Source organism: Perca fluviatilis, chromosome 1 (assembly GCF_010015445.1).
Source record: "Perca fluviatilis chromosome 1, GENO_Pfluv_1.0, whole genome shotgun sequence".
Classification (NCBI taxonomy): domain Eukaryota; kingdom Metazoa; phylum Chordata; class Actinopteri; order Perciformes; family Percidae; genus Perca; species Perca fluviatilis.
Genome location: NC_053112.1, coordinates 44,305,294 through 44,325,232, shown reverse-complemented (window position 1 = coordinate 44,325,232; position 19,939 = coordinate 44,305,294). Strand labels below are relative to the sequence as shown.

General features: G+C 41.3%; 1 long non-coding RNA gene across 1 annotated transcript in view; it reads left to right on the top strand.

The window, feature by feature from the left end:
* Window positions 1-17,592, top strand: part of LOC120563164 — a 66,824-nt gene extending 49,232 nt beyond the window's left edge. Inside the window, exon 3 of the long non-coding RNA XR_005639917.1 lies at window positions 17,519-17,592. This is a non-coding gene — a long non-coding RNA (uncharacterized LOC120563164). The remainder of the gene's footprint in view (window positions 1-17,518) is intronic.
* The last annotated feature ends 2,347 nt before the right edge of the window (window positions 17,593-19,939 follow it).

Below are 19,939 nucleotides of genomic sequence, written 5' to 3'. Positions count from 1 at the left end.
GTCGGTGTGCAAATGTTTGTATTTTGGTATCCTCCACTGAATGTATTGCAAAGTTACTATCTTTTTGTAAAAAGGAAGAAACCAGACTCTTGCCCCCTCCCCTCAAATGCCATATTTCATTTTGGATTCCGAAATGTACTGTCACTGTTCTGTTCGTAGCAAAAAGCAGTATCCCTTTAAGTGACACAGTGTGAATCATCACATAGATAACTCTTAGCCCATGTAACAGAATGGAAGTCAGGGAAGACAGTGACAACATCTGTCTGGGTTATCAGGCTGCTGGAGGTTGCTGATTTGCTGATGCTACAGTACATATCTACTGCTTTATCATGCCCTGTATGTGTAAAAAAGGACAGAGAGAAACAAAGTGAGACATGTGTGCATGTGTGTGTGTGTGTGTGTGTGTGTGTGTGTGTGTGTGTGTGTGTGTGTGTGTGTGTGTGTGCCATGACTGCAGGCTCTGATCACAGATAACCTTCTTGGTGTCCGCTCACTGACTCTATCAAACACACTTCCAATCCGTGTGTCCGTGTGTGTGTGTGTGTGTGTGTGTGTCTGTCCAGATGCTGAAACCAGATGCTTTCCTTCAGACTGCAGGCGCCTAAGATAGTGACAGGGAGCAAACACACACAAGGTTATCACACACAGACTCTCCAACAGGCACACATGCACAGAATATAAGGTAGGCCAGGTCACATTTCAGACCGTCCTCACCCAGAAAACGGCTGGATAGGTCGATTGTGCAAGCAGCTTAAAACGACTCATATTAATGTTAGTTCTTAGGCACCGACATCTAATGGCCATAGGAATTATCGTGGGACCATTGTAAAGCCGTCCATCTTTATATACGGTCAATGGTATAAGGTAGAGCTGGGCAATATATCGATATTATATCGATATCGTGATATGAGACTAGATATCGTCTTAGATTTTGGATATCGTAATATCGTAATATGGCATAAGTCTTTTCCTGGTTTTAAAGGCTGCATTACAGTAAAGTGATGTCATTTTCTGAACTTACCAGACTGTTGTAACTGTTCTATTATTTGCCTTTACCCACTTAGCCATTATATCCACATTACTGGTGATTATTTATCAAAAATCTCATTGTGTAAATATTTTTGTTAAAGCACCGATAGTCATCACAACAATATCGTTGCGGTATCGATATCGAGGTATTTGGTCAAAAATATTGTGATATTTGATTTTGTCCATATCGCCCAGCCCTAGTATAAGGACTGAAAAGGTCAGATTGGTGCATCTCTAAAGTTAACATATACTTGCTGTTTGGGAGTTCCAGGTGAACTCATGGGAGACATTACAATTACATGGTGATGGCAGGCTTTGCAGCGGGCTGGGATCCCCCCTTCCCCTCGAAGCCCTCCACTCCATGCCAAAACAGTGACAGAAAGTTGACAAAACAAAAACAAAGCGAATCGTGGGATGCCACTGGCATTTAGGATTGGGCATCGAGGACGGGTTCCAACTTGGAATCGTTTGGAAAATGTGCTTTAGAATCCGATCAACGGTTCCAAATGTAACACAAGTAACTGACAAAGTTTTGGTTTCCATAGCGACCAACATAACTCATGAGCACAGTAAAACTGTAAATCACCATTGAATAAAAATAAAATGTTCCTCTTATCTGGGCTATTTCGTTATTAAATTCACTTCTGAAACTTTTTTATGCGAGAAATCAACTATGTTAAGCTCAAATATGGGCCGCTTTACGAAAATGGATGGCTAATTGCAAATTTTGTCCGACTGTGTGTCGGAATTTAGTGCCCGTGCTGCCTGGGTTGTTGCCTCGCCGCCTGGCCTGCCTTCCTTCACAGACCCCGGCCTGCTGTGAGCTCGATTGAGCTCTGTTAGACTGGCTCGCTGACCGCGCTCTCACTCTCACACACGGGCCATTTAGCTAGCAGGAAGAGGGGAGTTGCAGGCCCTGGAGCTCTGTCAGGGCAGCAGCATTTGGTTGTCCATTTAGCCCAAAAGACGGTGACTTTGCATGGGTATTGAGTGCTGTGGGCTGCCAGTCGTGACGGAGCTCCAAGTACCTCATAGCAGGCCGGGGTCTGTGAAGGAAGGCAGGCCGGGCGGCGAGGCAGCAACACCGGCACTGAAATCCAACACACAGTCTTACCAAATTTGCAATTGGCCATACATTTTTGTAAAACGGCCCATATTTGAGCTTTATATAGTTGATTTCTCACTCAGAAGTGAATTTAATAACAAAATAGCCCGACAAACAATGTATAACTTTGCAGTGTCTGAAATATGAGACCTGCTGTCGAGTCTCCCATGTGTTTCTATGTAGTTTGCTCAAACCAATCAGCACGCAGCTCATTCTGCATAACATATTTGGAAGAAAAGCTCTTGTTCCAAATAGAGCCATATTCACAGGGTAGTTAAGGGCCCAATAAAATAGCATTCGGGCAATTTTCAGCCCAACCAATGTTACATACCCCATTAGGAGACCTTATGGAACAGTGTAAAATACCCTATAATCATTATATCACCCCTTTAACACTAATATCATTGCCCAGAGTAACGCCGCCTTCACACTGGCAGTTGAAATCAGCTACGATACGGCTTCGAAACGGCCGGAAGTCATTAATTTCCTATGGAGATTCGCAGACCGCATGCGAATGGGTCTGAACCGGGTCCGAACGAATGCGGTGCGAAAAAAATCGTGTCAGTTGGTCATCCAGATGCGTTCAAAAAATTGAACTCTTGCGAAAGGCTACGGACGGTTCCTATCCGACGGAAGTTAGCGTTGCTATGGTACTGATAAACAAACCTGCTAATGCTAATTGGTTAGCTAGCAACAGACACTGAACTATTGACATTATACCGCTATATCACATTTAACCGACCTGACATGTCAACGTCCTGGGCAACTTGTCTCCACGCAGCAGCCTTTCTATTTATAGCTGCATAAGAGAGGTCAGAGAGAATCGTACATTCAGACACTTATCATGTCGTTCTAGTCTCTCTGCCATTTTTGTGAGTCGCTTCCGAAGCTTTTCAACGGTGTAGTACGACGTCCGCTGGGGGCGTATCTATCTACCCACCTCTCTAGAAATCCACCCAATACGAATCTCAGCCTGGCTTGGGCTTTTTAAAATGCTGCAAGCCTTTGCATGCAGGTACACAGCCATATGCGTCTAACAGACACGGACACACACAAACAGACAGACACAGACACACACACACACACACACACACACACACGGGCAAAAATATCCACATTCTTGCCGTCATGTTGAGAGACCAAAACTCTCACACTCAAAGTAAGAACCGTAAAGGGAAGGTTTCATAAATAAATAATGTTGCTCGGTAATGGAACAGTGTGGTGTGTCGTGGTAACAAGACTGACGCTGCCATGACAACCTTAAGGGTCATGTGAGATCATCCGCAGCTGTTGCTTTGACGCCATTACACAGTCACCTCTCTCTACACAGAGGCTGAGTGTATGTGAGTTGGTATGTCTGTGTGTAGCACTTCTATATATCTGTTCACTGTGTGTGTGTGTGTGTGTGTGTGTGTGTGTGTGTGTGTGTGTGTGTGTGTGTGTGAACATGGTAACCAAGGCAACTAAATGAAATGAAAAAAATGTAATTACAGTTTTTTCCGATTGTTAGACGACAGTGGGCAGAACTGGAGTCACATGTGCAAAACTCAAACTACAGTCTGCACTACCAACAGTCACCTGAGCTAAACAGTTCATATCACCTGCAAAACTCATTCAAAGTAACACAACTCTTAACACACGTCTCAAAACAGGCTCAGTGCAGCCAAACACTATGCACAAGCCTCACTGAGATAACACACACTGTCACTCAGAACACACTGAGGGTAAAAACACTAGCATCAAACACCAATACAGAAATGACAAACATTTTCATCTTTACAGTTTGAACAATTTGAGTGACTTGACACTACTCAATAGTTTATTTAAGGAAAAAATATAGATTGTATAGCATACCAATTTTTACATAAGGTAAACAAGAAGGAATGAAAATCAGCAGTTTTCTTCAATAAAGTATTTTGTACAAAGGTACATACGTAACAGTACCAAAGAATAGTGTGACTAATCCTGCCTCTCTCCAGCATCATGTGGCAAGTTTTCTTCATCACATTGGATGTCTGCATTATCTCTAAATACAAATGAATGTGGTGTTTCTATTGCTTTCACCTCCATTACTTTCTGAAAAACAGTAAGAACGCAGTGTTACTATTGTAAAGATATAGTGTTTTTCACTTTTTTTTATAGCTGTGTACATAACCTCAGACATCTTCCCTGGACATATTGGTATCTTTGCTCTTTTACCGGTTTCTCTCAAACGGTACAGTGTATAATTGTTTCATTCTTATTTGGTGTTTGTATACAAAAAAGGGCTTTCTGAGCTTTCTCTGTATAAATACCGTATATCTTCACTAACTAGTCTAAAACAAGACACCTGCTTAGGCTTTCAGCTAAAATTCCATTCAGCAGTGTTTGATAGGCACCAGACTGAAATCTATTCTGTTTTGAATGTGTGGTTAACAGTTTTGACAGCAGTGTGTTAGCATTTGAACAAAGTGCTGTAGATCTACAGTGTTGTGCACGTTGTGGTTAAAGTCATGGGATAAGTGTGTAGAGTTTTGAAAACTGTGTTCAAGCAATGAAAAACGAACTGGAGTTTGGTCCACATGAACTGCTGCTGTGCAGACTGTAGTTAGAGTTTTGCACATGTGACTCCAGTTGTGCCCACTGTCGTTTAGCAATCGAAAAAAACTGTAAATGTAAGCAGCAAGTAGACAAACACTAGGATGTTCATGGTTAGTCAGAGCAGCCGTAGCAATATTATGTGCATTTTTTTTCTTGTTAGAGATAATTTTTTGGGCTTTTTTGCCTTCATTGGCTAGGACAGCTGAAGACAGAAAATGGCGGAGAGACAGGGGGGATGACCCTAAAGGCCGTTTTATAGTCGTGCGTAGAATCGACGGCGGACCCTCCCAGACCCCCACAGACCTCTCTGCATCTACCCCAGACCCTACGCCGTAGCCCAACGTACACCTCTCGAAAAATGTAACTACACGTCGCGGCGCGCCCACGCCGCTCCGCCGTGGCTTGGTAGCGTTGCATTTCCCCCTCATTTCCTGGTTCTCCTTCTCCATAAACAACATGAAATCAAGGACAGGGTTAACTTCTCCTGCTACAGATTTCCCACCTTGGTCAGAAAGAACAGGGGAGACACTTTGTTTCTCTCACTATGCCTCTAGAGTCTCAACTTGCTCCGAAGACAATTGCTGTCACTCTCTCACTTTCTCCCTCGCTCTATCACCCACTGCCCCCCACACCCACACACACACGCCGGCTTGAGGCGTGAAATGCACCGCCATGCAAAGAAACACGTTCAACCTCGACGCAGAACTCCGTAAGGGTCACAACGCCGTAGGAGTGACGCCGTAGCTACGGCGTGGAGTTTGCGCACAACTGTAAAACAGCCTTAAGCCCGCGGGTTGGAATGTTCGAGCAATGGACAAACGACAAACGACAAACGAAGTGACTGGACAAACGACCCAACAGAACGGCCAGAGGTGTCGTTTCCCAACATCTTTTGTTAACGTTAGCTACCTGAATGAGTCTCCAGTCTCCGTTAACCGTTAGCTAATCTTGGATGTTTCCATCTGACTGTATTATCAGTAACGTTATCCCAGGGTCATCAAAATGTTGATACCCCACGTTCATTTAAGCTATATTAAAGATCTAGGTCTTAGCAACTGTTAAGACTTAGGACTGTAGCAGTGACGTTAGTGGTATTAACACCGGCTCCTGCAGTCTATTAGGCAGTATATACATCTTAAGATCAGGATTTTTTTTTATCTTATTAGAGGCGCAGAACGCCACACAGCTACCATGACAAAGAATAAAGATTAACTGCCAACATTTTTCTTTTATATTACTCTGTTCCTACTTCCATTTATTTTGTCTGTATGTTTCTCTATAATGACATTAACGATTTTAATCTGTTAGACTTGTTAAAATTTCAACCCATGTCCTGCCTCATTCTTTCACTACTTATCTCAGTGTGTTTGAGGATGCACACGAACACACACACACACACACACACACACACCAGCCGTTTGAAATCAAGTCGAAAATTATTGCTCACTGATGAACAATTACAGCAGAGTTTTTTGTGACAATCACCTGTCTATTATCATAATCAACGTCCCACAAGGAGATGCAGCTTTGAACAAGAGTGAGAGACAAAGAGAGAGACCGAGGAAGAGGAGACACTCTTAATGCTGATGTAGTTCTCCACTGGCCACACAGAAATGAGAGGGAAATGGCAAGATTGCAAGACTTCACCAAGAATGTTCTATATGTCAATTAGACACAGACCATTTGAAAGTAGATCTACTGTAATATGTCATTAGTCTGTAATGTTGAGTGCTTTCCAGTAGTTCATTTATGTCATTTAGTCTTAATGTCTATTGGCTTTGTAGCAACCTGCCATGCTTTCACCTTTAATTTCTATATCCCTCAGAGAAAAGTTTAAACATTGTTAAGACTTCAGGTTATTTTGTAACAATGTTGAAACAATACACTTTGTCAGACAAGACAAAACTCAAAGTATCTTCACATCAGCGGCAGAGGGAGGATAGAGGAGAGGATGAATGATGCCACAGTTATTCCGTTTATTGTAAAAGACTTGCAGCCTTTCTAAACAGCAATCAATCAATAAATCAATCAATCAATTTTTTTTCAAAGTGCTAAACCACCATGCTTCATTGTCCCAAAACACTACAATTAAAAATGAGCACAAAAGATAAGAAACAATGTGACAATCACATTGAAAACATCAATGGCCACTTTCAAATAGGAACTGATGTGCCTTTAAGCCGCATCGCGCGGTGGGGGGACAGGCTCTGCGGCCGTCCGTCTCTGTCCTCTCTACTGACAGTTTCGCTATTATAATACATAAAGTTGTAGGTCCGGTTGGGTTCGCAGTGTTGATAATCAATGCAGATCGGCTCACGCACACAAACATTGTTGTGTTATACGTCACACCTGTTTTGCTTCCAGGAATGCATGCTATGTGAAATCACACACTGGGGTGGCAGTGTAATGTAAAGTTATGCTGCCACCTGAGCGTCGCCCAAGCATTCTAACTGCTTTCTCTCATCACAGACTGATCTCATAAAGTGGCGATGTATGACACGCCAATTTGTATGCTATTATTGGCGTTATCAAGACGTATACTCGCTTTTTAGCGTGTTTATCAACGCCGTTTGGCCTCCATTGACTTACATTACCTTGCGATTACGTGTGAATTTATGCCGTAGCGAGTAGGGAGGCTGGTTGGAGTGGAGAATGGGTCAAACACAGGACTTTCACCCAGGAGAGCGGGGTGCGTGTCCCGCGTGTCACGTTTCCTAAACTCAGCTATCGCTTTCTTACTAAACCCAACCCCGTTGTTGTTTTCCTAAACCCAACCCGTCCACTGTATACGGCGCTCAAAATGCGTACAGATAACACGCCACTTGGCTTTAGAAAATGGCATGTATGTTTACGTCTGCTGTATACAGGGTAGACATAGACGCGGGTAGCTCAAAATGCATACAGATAACACGCCACTTGGCTTAAGAAAGTGGCCGTGTATGTTTACGTGAAGTCATGATATCACGTTGCTCATCAGTCATTTTTGTATACTAATTAGACTAAATGTCCATCTACATTTATACATGGGAACATGGGGAAACGGCATCAGACAGTATTTTTTCGGAAATGGCCGATAGCCGCGAATATACATACATACATATATAGTTACGTTAACGGTTTTTGTTTATTCTTTATTCTGGGGATAGCGAAGGCTCTCTAAATATTGGTGCACTATTATAAAAATAAATGTGTCAATCTAAAAATGTAGACTTTATTTTACTCTTGAAAGTTTGGCATTAACTGATATCGGTTATCAAATATGTAACTGTACATACCTACAGTTCACTATGCTTTTTTCTTTGGAGCAGCTATCATCACACATTCGGTGTTGTGTGGAATTGCCGTTGTGAGGAATTATTGATTCAGAGCACAGTATTCGCTCAGAAGAACTATATACATACAAAGTGGATGCTGACATTCCCCTGGCGGACAGCAACAGAGGAGACTGTTTTAGTGCATTATCCTCAGAAGATTAGTGCAAAATGACAGATCTTAAAAGAAGTCCTTGCTTAGTGATTCTAAGGGAATGACTAGAAACCTGATGTTTGTAGATTGCTCAAAACAATATTCTGAAATCAAACTTCAAAGCAGTGCGCTGGGGATGTGTTGATGGGACATGACATTGTCAACATGGGCCCAGGAGAGTTTTTGTAGTGGTTGTAGTTTTAGGGTTTTGCCTCCATTTCTCCTTGAACACGTCATTAGCAACATAGTTTACAATAGTTTATTTACTTGTTTCTTTGACTTTTTCCACTTTTTCCATGCATTGCTATGTTGCTTTTATTTGTATTTTGTTGTATTTTTTTTTTGTATTTTAATTTTGCGTGCAAAAACAATGTAGCCTGGGAACCAGCCAAATCTGCAAGCTCATGGTTCATTTGCTCTGACAGATACGTCTGGCCCCCTTCACATACAGACAGATTTCTAGCCGACCTGGCCCTTGGGCAGACCAATCACAACCATTTATTTATTATGGGGCGGGTTTACGACGATGACTGACAGAGGAGCATAGGTAGGTCTGTCCAGTGCAACGCACCAAGCTCACGAAACTCCGATCTAACGGTCAGACTAGGCGATGCAAATCAAATATAAATCAAGATTCTGTTACTGTATGCCTATTTTCCCACTCAAATGTTTTCAGAAACACATTTGAGTGCACTGTTTATCTGTAATTTGTGAAAGGTTGTGACCAGGGTACCATGTTTTTCCTGCTTAAAATCCGACCAAGCACCGCCCCAACTTACACGTGTTGCTCAGGGCTGCGTCACATCGATTGGTTGTAGGTTGGGTTTGTTGCTCCGATTGGTTTTAGGTCTATCTGATTGCGTCCAGAGGCATTGTGGTCTGTGCCCCTTGAAAACCGAAAATGAACTGAGAGGTTCCAGAATAATACACATTTGCGATTTAGTCTAGGGTTTCACAAAAATAATGGGAAAATCGTGTTTGTGTACACGAATCAACAGATCAAATTTTGTGACTATTTCACAAACTGCGGTGAGACTGGGTTGCATGCTCACATTAGGTGTATTTCTTCAATTAAAATTCTGTAGCTTCCAGGGCATTTAGTGCAGTCCCACTCATACCCAGACATGTTGCATGTTGTTTGAATGTCAGATACTGTGCAAGTCCGAATGCAGCAAAGGCTAGCCAGCTGACATCTCATATAAGAGACGATAGTCGTCAAAGGGTTAAATAGCAGGATTATAACTGCACTGTCTGTTGTATTTGATTGAGAAGATGATATGTTTCAGCGTACCATGTCATTATGTAAAGAGTGTGCTTTGCTTTTCCTAGACATCACTAGCTTTGATTATGTGTAGGGTGTGTTCTTGTTTGTTTTCCTTCTATTTTGATTGGTCATTAACCCTCAAGCCAATCAGGAGAGAAACTTTTTAATAACCATCTTTATATGCATATAAAGTATCCCAGATAACCAACTGTTCTCTAGAATAAAGCTACAGTATTTTCTAAACAAGATGTTCATATACACTACAATCTTATAATGTCCCTATCACATTTAAGCTACGACATAGTGCATATATCAGTATTTCATCTGAAGAGGCAAAAACAATTACAGAGAATTGCCTTCTCATTAAATCAACACTCCCAAAAAAATGTTTAGTGCTACAATGTTTAAACGTCACTTTCCCCCCAGGTATATGACATTTGAAACACTGGTTTTAAAATATAACTTTGAGCACATTGAAAAGAATTGATAGCACAAAAAGTTAGATCATTTTCAATGTTGGAACCCATCGACTATCAGTCTGATGACGATTTAGCCTCTGGGGGCACTCTGGGGTTCAGCACCTTGCCTAAGAACACTTCGACGTGTAGACTGTAGGGGCCATTGAACCATCGTCCTTCTGATTGGTAGATGACCGTTCCACCTCCAGAAACTACGGTTTCCCTTCGGTGACTTTTTTGCCGTCATGGTAGAACGTTACCAGCTGAAACACTGGGTCTTTTTGCAACTTCAGCATAGACTGTCTTGTTGTTTATCTGCAGCCTTACATTTAACTGCTGTGCTCGATGTGCTGCGATGTGGGCAGGACATTGAGGGAGACTACAGAGTGGTGAATACAGACAGAGAGAGGGGCGGCTGCATCACAGCCACCAGCGCATTTCTTAAATATTCTTTTACTCCATCTGTCCAAATAATCGACCCCTAACAGGAAGTATTGACTTTGTATTAACAGCATAACGCTGTAAAAAGAATTTAAGGGCTGTACCGAATACCGTTTTTTTTGTGCTTCGAAGCTTCGGTGCCTTTCAACAGCGAATATTTGAAGCTTCGGTGACGGGGGGGAAACCAAAGATTTAGACCACAACTGAAGGCAGCTTTATTTCACGGAAAAAGACAGAAAGAAAAGAGATGAAGCGAGAGATGAAGCGAGAGATGAAGTGAGAGAAGAAGCGACTGCTTTGTTGTTGCAGCAAACAGTCTCCTGTTGTTACACAAAGTCCTGGGCAGTTCAGTGCTTGTGGTTCGTGTTTTACCGTCATAGTGTTTAAAACCTTTTTGCAGCAGCGATAGAGGCAGTGATGTTTCCTCTTTACAGTAACGTTAACGGGGCTCTCACGCTGCGACACGGACTGACGACTCTGATCTCCGGCTACATGACTGTCTTCTGCAGATTGACGTTGGGTTGCTTTTGTCCAAAAGTTGAATCGGACTTAACTTTTTGCTGCAGGCATTCACAACAAATGGAAAGACCTGCGTTTTTGCTGGACTCTCTGACGAGTGACAACCGACGCATTGTATGTGAACGAGTGCTTAGCCACTGAGTGTGTGTGAGCCACTGTATTGACATCTTTACCTTTGTCAAATGGCCTAACAACGACACCAGGCTGCTGCAGTATAACCACACAGACCCCTACACACATCAGACTGCTTGCTTGTAGCAGACATTTAACTAGCAGCTTAATCCCTACAAAACACCAGGTTTTTTTTTTTTCCCCAAAATTTTAAATCGAATACCTACCCATTGAAAAAATATTCGTATTTTCTGAACCAGCCCTACAACAATGTTATAGGGCAGGAGCCGATCAGAAAAGAAGGGAGCTTCATACTAAAATATGACCAAATATACTACTCAAAATGTGAAAATTAGAAAAAAAAAGTCCTGTCTCTGCAGTTGAGGTGTTTGAGAATAGTATTTATTTATTTATTGATTCTATATGTTTACCGTAGTTATTTTTCAGAGACTTTAAACAAGCTAGGTTAACACACTTGCAGCCTACCTGCATCTATAAAATCACATTAATTTAGACCACAATATTTTGTCTGTCTAGATATTATGCACATAGGCATATGGTCTAGCTAACTTAACTAAATGCCTGCCCTGATTACCTCGACTGCTTTTCTTTTCCCTTTGGAAATGATCGCAGCAAGAGCAAAATGTTACCACTTTTTGTTTTTCCTTTTCATTTTGAAAGAACAACGCCCAAGGAGGAAACTCAAACACTTGACTGGTGTATTCGGATCACTCACTCCGACCAATAATGTAACTTTATCACTCAGTCAGGAACGGACTTATGTTTATAGGGCTGGTCTCGCTTTGCTGCGGTCCAGCCAAAACAACCAAACAAGCAAGAAACAACGTGCTCCTACAAAACTCTCAGAAGTGATCACTTAGCATCAGCCAAAGATAAAGAGAAAACCATGTAATGCACACAGAAAGATAAGGTGAGATGCTGTTTGAAACTGAAACAACCTACTGTCATAACTTTCCTATCAGCACAGAGGGAAAAAACCCACAGATGAGCAGGTACTGTGGAAGGACGGACAGATGGATAGATACATAGTTGGAAGATGTTGAAGAAGACCTAAAGTGGGAGGGGGGTGTGGAAGCAATTCCTTGCACACCTCTCAGTCATAAATATGGAAAAGGAACAGCGCGGCTCAGCCAGTCCTCCTACGAGCAGAATGTTATCCTTCTTCCTTGGCAGAGTGAGAAAGCCTCTAGCTAAGAGAGATACAGAACACTGATAAACAGATGAATGGATTTACTGACCGAGAGATGTATAGGCAAATAAACATAGAAACAACTGAGTTGGATAAACTAACATTGTCTTGGTTGTGGCAGTATTTGACTGTATTTGACTGTTAAAGGCTAAATCTTAAAGGCTAAATCAAACGTTGGCTACTTTTATACAAGACTCTTTTTTAGAAATTTTCTTTCATTATCTTAAGTCCAACTTAAATTAACAAATCGCACATGAGGTTTGATGTTGAAGTTTCTTTTCTTTATGCTAACGCCTTCCAGCCATTATACCAAGCGATACAGTATATAGCTAGCTATAGAGTAAAGTACAGGAGCACAGAAATGGGTCATCCATATGTATCTTTGGTACGTAGACACCTGGACATGGCAGCCATATATGATTGTTGACTTTTCCAAAATGAATGACATGGAGCACTGAAATGCTCGATAGTTTTGTATCCGTGTTTGCAAAAATGTTAGCTTAATTAATAGACAGATGGACTTTTATTTTTTTTGCTGCCGTGTGGGCGAGCTGTAAGGTGATGCAGGTGTCGTGTCATGTTAAAGAGGTGGAGAGGTGACAGGATGACATGTGTCTCATTAACACTGCAATAGAGCCAACCAATGGCTCTGTGGACCTCCTCTGCTCCCCTCTGCCATTTTCATTATCAATGAATCTCGATCACATGTTGTGATAATCTCTGTCAGACAAAGTCACAAAACAGTGAAAGATGTTTCACAATTTCCCAAGTGACGTCTAACCAACAGCTCAAAAACCCCAAGATTCTCAATTCACAAACAAATTTATATTATATATTTCACGTTGGACAAAGGGATTACAGCTGCATTCCGTTGTGCCAATCTGTGTTATACATTGCTGATGAATTAAACTTCAATCTTTATTAATCAATTTTCAAATTTGTTGAATTCTTCTGTGAATCGACTAACCGAAAAGTACAGAGTCCAAACAAGTTTACCCATGGGGAAAATGGAAGTTAATCTTGAAATCTTGTTTACCTTAATAAATGCCGTTTTTTTTATTTATTTCTTTTGCACTATATGTTTGTATGCTTATGCAAAGTACTGTGATTAGATTCAACATAGGATGTATAACAGACCAAAGTCAGCTCCCGGCGAACTGGAAACCCTGTAAGTGTGAATGTGTTTCCTTAAGCCCGCATATATATATATATATATATATATATATATATATATATGTATATATTAGTGCTGTCAGTTAAACGCGTTATTAACGGCGTTAATGCAAACCCATTTTAACGGCGTCAACTTTTTTATCACGAGATTAATGTTCTTTTTGGCCTAGCAAACTTTGTAGTTTTTTTCAAATGCTGTTGCAACAACTAGTAACGTTAGAAAAACTACAACACCACACCGGATCTAGCTAGACCGGAAACAAAACAACACACTTGTTTGGTCTTGCGAGCCGGCCAAAGAGGAGTCACGTTAGTGGATGGCGAGTGTGAGATGCCGAAATGGATGCCAGTAAGATTCTGAGTGGAAATTTTACTTTTAAAAAGTTGCCAAATGGTTCCACTGACAAGACCAAAGTGATCTGTGTGTGTTTTGTCATTGTGAACTGAGCTATCATCGCAGCACGTCCAGTCTGAAATACCCCTCATCAAAGCCAGGCGACAAAAGCACTAAGCAAGCCGATCCACTTTTCCGTGCTGATAAGAGCATTAAAATGAGAAAAAAATACGACAAAAAGAAATCAAGGGACATTTAGAATAGATAAAAATATGCGATTAATTGCGAGTTAACTCTGACATTAATGCAATTAAATATTTTAATCGTTTGACAGCACTAATATATATATATATATATATATATATATATATATATATATATATATGTATGTATTACAATCTGAGCCTTCCTATAATGATTGTGGACCGTCTTACATTTTTAAATCAGTTTTTCTACATTATCATAGTAAAAATCTTTCAAAATGATCTTTAACTGAATAAAACATCATTCAATTGATTATACAGTATCATCATCATCATCATCATCATCATCATCATCATCATCAACCGTTTTATCTAAATCCGTCTGAGAAGATTAGAGGCTGGAGAGGTATCAGTCACCCCACAAAAGACTAGAGGAAAATGGATGAAATAAAAACTGCTTTCAAGGAGCACAAAACTTTGAACTGTGGCTGATGAATTTAACACAAACGTGTACTGGTCCTATCCATATAAATAAGTCGGCTACAAATGTCCCTCTCCTCAGTTACTTAAATGAACCCAAATCTCGTTTACTTTTTCATCATAATCATGTAGGATCCGGATTAAGATGGCTAAACTTGACCGGACGGCGATCGCCATCATTTCGCTTTGGTTTATGGGGGTAAATAGTTGTTTATTCATCGCCATGGAGTAGATTTGGCTGTTGACATGAATTAGTGAGTAAATATGAATCCCTCTCTGCACTCTAAAAGCTCTTCTACTGATTAGTGACAGAGTGTGGGAGAGGGGGGGCTCGGGATGGAAAGAGCGATTTGTTTATCCAACACTTTTCTCCCTCAAATCTGATTAGCTCAATGTCACATTGAAGAGTTGGACCTCTCCAGGCTCTGGTGTGTGTGTGTGTGTGGTTGTCATAATGCGTACGTCTTGGCGGTGTGTGTGTGTGTGTGTGTGTGTTTTCCTACATGCAAGCATTTTGCCTCGATTTTCAATTTGATCTTCAAAAAAACAAAACACATTAGTATCTCTGTCACTTAGATGCTGTGTCTGTAGCTCCCATGTCCTTCTCTTTCTCTTGTTTACACTAATCCTTGTGTCAAAAGCACCATTTGACCCTTCTGTGGAGAAACACGGTTAGTCCAACCCCTATTTTCCACCGGGCGCATTCTGCACTGCCTTCCGGATGCGAGCAATCACAGCCATTCTAGTCAATGTTTGATATTCCACCAGCTGCGCCATGGCGCGTCCCAGAAGCACGCGTGAAGCGGCTCTCCGCTCCGCTAAAGGTCTATTTTCACACGAGCTTCGGGCCAATATGTTTCCTCTACAACACCACAGCCGACGAGGAATTCATTTTGGAGGTGGAAAAACACAATAGACATCACAGATCTTTTTTGTAAAGACAACGCCAGAACAAAGACACAGAGTTTAATTGCAGGAGTGGAAGGTAGATATGATGAGCTAATAAACAGGTGATTGTTCTGTAAAGTACTTTTAGAGACATTATAATCTGCGAGTCGGGCAGCTCCAGTGTGGTATGGCGCGTGGCGGAGGACGAAACCAAACCTGAACGCAGCACAGACTTGCCCGATGGAAAATTGCGGTGAGGCCACATCAAAGTTTAGAGGTGGACACAAGCTCTATCTACTCATATGTATTTAACCTTGGCATTGACAAGTATTCCGAGACTCAGACACCATAGAAATTCATGAAAATATAAAATATTTATACACATTTATAAGTGAAGACGAACAAAGACGAAACTGGACACAGAACACTTTTTGAATGCAGGGATAGTTTTTTCTTTTTCTTTCAAGGACCCATTTCAGCCACTTTTCTCATTTTGGTATTCACATTTCCTCGTCCTTTGCCCATTTGATCTGTAGTCGTTTAAAGAAATAAGCTTGGTGTGGAAAAATAATCATTTGATTCCTTCATTGTAGGAAAAAGGACAAAGAAAATTGGTTCAAAGACTTTTCAAAACACACAGGCCATGTTTCATTGAGTTTGCCTTGAGCAAGCAAATTCCTAAACAGTTCCACATGAGTTCTATTTAGTATTTATTTCTTTATTTTTCTTGCCAACTAAATTATTGTTCCAAATGTGTAAATGATACAATACTGCAGTGCTTTCTGTGTGCACTGACTTCTGCTAACACTGTAACACTGTGAATACAATTCACTAAACGCACAACTCCCTGAGATGATGCTGCTTGTGTCACTTCCTCTAATTGTTAGTGTTGAGTATCAAGACAGAAAAACGTGAATTCAATAAGATTTGTTTTCTCCTGTCAAACGTCACTAAAACAATCCTGCTCCACGACATCTTTCTGTTCATCACAGTGATGTGTCTTCCTCCATTACAATTACAACATACTGTCCCTCTGATACATCTTTGAATCCTCAATCCTCAATACTCAACCCTTGCAGATTTGGAAGGTGGTTGTCAAAAGTTGGCAGGTCAGCGTAGATTCATATCGGTTGGACATGTGAACTGGGATTACAACAGTGAACCAGTTTCATTCATGCTTATAATGACCCATGTTTAAGATTTCCTGACAAGAGACACCAAGCAGTTGTACAATGTAGTTTATTGAAACAACATATGTAGCTAAGGCGGAAGTGTATCCATGGAGGTCATCTTTTCCTTTTAGTCTATATCCACGACATTCCACTTCTGGGATTGCTCTCGTTCTCCTGGAAATTCCGCCGGATGTCACTCTTTTAGGATGTCCGTTTCCTTCCGCTTTCTTTGTGTTGGAATTTTAAACTCCGACTATGGTTAACTGCTCCTCAGCTCTCTGCAGCTAGACTATCTGTCCAATCTGCCTTTTCTGTTGCAAGACTAAAACAACCTTTGAATGTACACACGTTCCACTAAAACAAGTTCCTTCCCGAGGCTATTTTGCAGCGGCACCATGGCTCTGCTCGGTGCTTAGCGCCGCCCAAGGCGATTGTGATTGGTTTAAAGAAATGCCAATAAACCAGAGCATGTTTTTCTCCCATCCCGGAATGCTGTGTGGACTAGCCAGACCTTCCTCCGCAGCGCTGTGGAGGAATGTCTGGCAATGCGAGACTGCCTTTACGGTAACTTCAACACAATGGGTCATGATGCTCATATGGGGCGCCAGTGTCACCATTCACTTATGTATTATGTGGGTAAAACCTTATTATTATTTTTTTTAAATCGTGCCAAGGTGATGATAGGACCTTTGTCTATTGCTACACTTACCCAATACTCACAATACCCTGATAGGAAGGGAGGGAAAGGACAGGTAAAGACATACTAAGAATGTTGTGTCTGTTGTGGTTGAGGGAAAACCTCCATCATGTGTCAGAGGTGAACTACACTGACTGGACTAGATCTCATTTCATTGTTGACACCACGCAGTGTGATTCCTTAAAAGTCGGGTCTGCTCCTACTTAGCATTTTGCGAATAATATTTGAAATATGAAATGTTGCCGTGTGAATGCATGAGAGTAACAATCCCCTCTTTCATTGAAGCACACAGACAAGCACACAGGAAGGTTTTAGGGTTGATGCTTGCATCAGGGCATGGTCAGTTATTGTTTCTGATTTTAGGCATTTTCTTGTCTCTCTGTCTTCAGTTTTGGACGCACAGAAGGGAATGACAGGACTCGGCAGCAGACCAGTGCCATTCAACTGCTAGACCACTCAACAAGTTGGTAGGTGGCACTCGTCTCTAACCCTCTCACTGTCTCTCCATCTGTGTCTCTTGTGTTTCTCCCTGGATCACTGCTTGGCATTGTCGATCTGGCTCTCAGTTATTCCCTCTTCAATATATTTCGCTGCCTATCCTGTTCCCTTTTGTTGCAATTGTTCTTTTTGCTTCTCTCTCTAAATCTCCCGTTAAAGAGCGAGAAGATTAGCACCAATTTGCATTGATTAGGCTATTCTTCTCGCAGTTGGAGGGGAAAAAAGACAAAAACACGCTCTGCACTCTGAACACGTGCAGGGAACAAGTGATTGTGATCAATAAAAAATTATCAGGGAGAAAAAAAGGAAAACAAATGAACAAGGAATGAATTGCCAATTTCTGTTCTTGTCAAGTGTTTTTGGAAGGCAGCTCTTGAGAAAAAGCTGTTTCCGCTGAAGGACTCTGACAGCAGTGTATGTGTGTCAGAGGGGAAGGGGCGCTCAGCATTCAACAGAGTCTGATTATCAGACATATTGTAGTGAAATAACATGCCAAGGTGACTATTGTTGTAGATGTTGTTAACCTATTTTTTAAAAGGAAATCTTTTCAAAGTGCTGGTTGCCAAATGCTCCACGTATTGGCTACTAAGTACTAAGAATGTAATATGATTTGTGTAAATTCTGACGGATTCAAATTGTGGGCATCAACAACTATTGCTCTGCTTCATGTTGACATGAATACTGCTGTCACATATTTTTTTAAAGTGACTAAACTCAAGAGCCCATTATTTCATGTGCTGTGTGGCTGCAGGGAAACACATATATTTGAAGATAATATCATGGTGTTCAGGAGGCAAACTAAGCCAGAAAGAGTGCTCTGTCCATGTACAATGACAAGCTAATATAATTCTCCATGTGTATCATAATTTATTTCCATTTGGACATTTTGAACTTGTGTCACAGCTGTGGTGAGAGACTCTTACCACCTGCTGTATGTCAGCATGCACATTAAACATAAAACAGCAACAATTAAACAACAAGTTATCATTTCACAAAGTATCTACTGAAAACGCCACTGCAACAAAGGGAGTGTTTGGCAGCCGTTGTAATGGCTTTCCACACACCCATCTTTAACTTGCATATCCAGAGAGTATTTGAATATGACTGAGCTTAAATACATTCGCACCTTTTTTTAGATTTGGGATTTTCTTTTTGTTTTTTACTGTGGTATCAAATTGGGTACGCCCGCCAGCAAAACTCCGCCGGATGACTAACGTCAGGTTGAAAATTATCAAGTTTCCCTCTTTAGCGTTTAGCTTAGAGCAGTGCCAATGAAACCGTAGACGACATGCCTTAGCGCCGTCATCCCCCCCCGGCTCTACCCTTTTTTCCAAATGTGGTCACTTCTGGCTCCAAAATACCAACATGGCAATTGCCAAATTGCAAACTCAGTATCAATAATCAGTTATTATTCTTTCCAGTCCAGGGTCTCTTTACATGTATCTCTGCGTTAATGTCAAAGTCCAAAAAAACAGTTGACTGCATTACTCCCCCATATATCATCTCAGGCATCGCCACTACAAGCCTAACCCTAACCCCAACTTTATTCCTAATTCCAACCTGAATCATAAACACAACTCGAAAGCCTTAAAGCAACACCAAAGCACTTCGGTCACCCTACAGGTTGGAAGCGGAATTGTCCATTACCGCTGTCGTATGTCTCGAACTACAGATCCGCTACCTGATCTGGCAAACTTGCATAGTGTGGTTATAGCCGATAGAGGGCCGCAAAGTGAATGCAGAAGTTGATGAACCACTGAAACGATTTTGGAAACATTATTTTAAGGTACAAAAGAATCTTTGGTGTGCTTTAAGGCTACAGCATGCTCTATGAGATGGCTTGTGTGCACTCCCCTCTGCGGGTGTGCATGCACTGTCTGCAAAAACGAACATACTCCTGGCAGCTGAGCTCTCGTCCATACAGGAGTAGCCATTGATCTCTGACACTGTAGGTGGGTCAGTCTACAGCAAGCACACAGTAAGGCTGCTGTAGAACAAGAAAGCAGGAAAAGAGTTGTATGTCGTACTAGTATCCAACATAACTTTTTTTCCCCACTGGCCCCCTCGGGCCGGTAGATCAGGGTTTTACTGGCCCCTAGTATATTTTTACTGGCCCAGAAAAAAAGAGGGGGAAAAACACTTGATTAAATTGTTAATTTTTTAATTGAATATACATCGTAAGGATTCATACGTCAGTCAATTTAGTTGGATTTGTACTCTCATTTATAGTTATTATACAGTAATGCTTGCTTTAATTTACTTTGAAAGGCCAAAGTCAGGGTTTACTTTTACTATTGTAGTAACCTGAATAT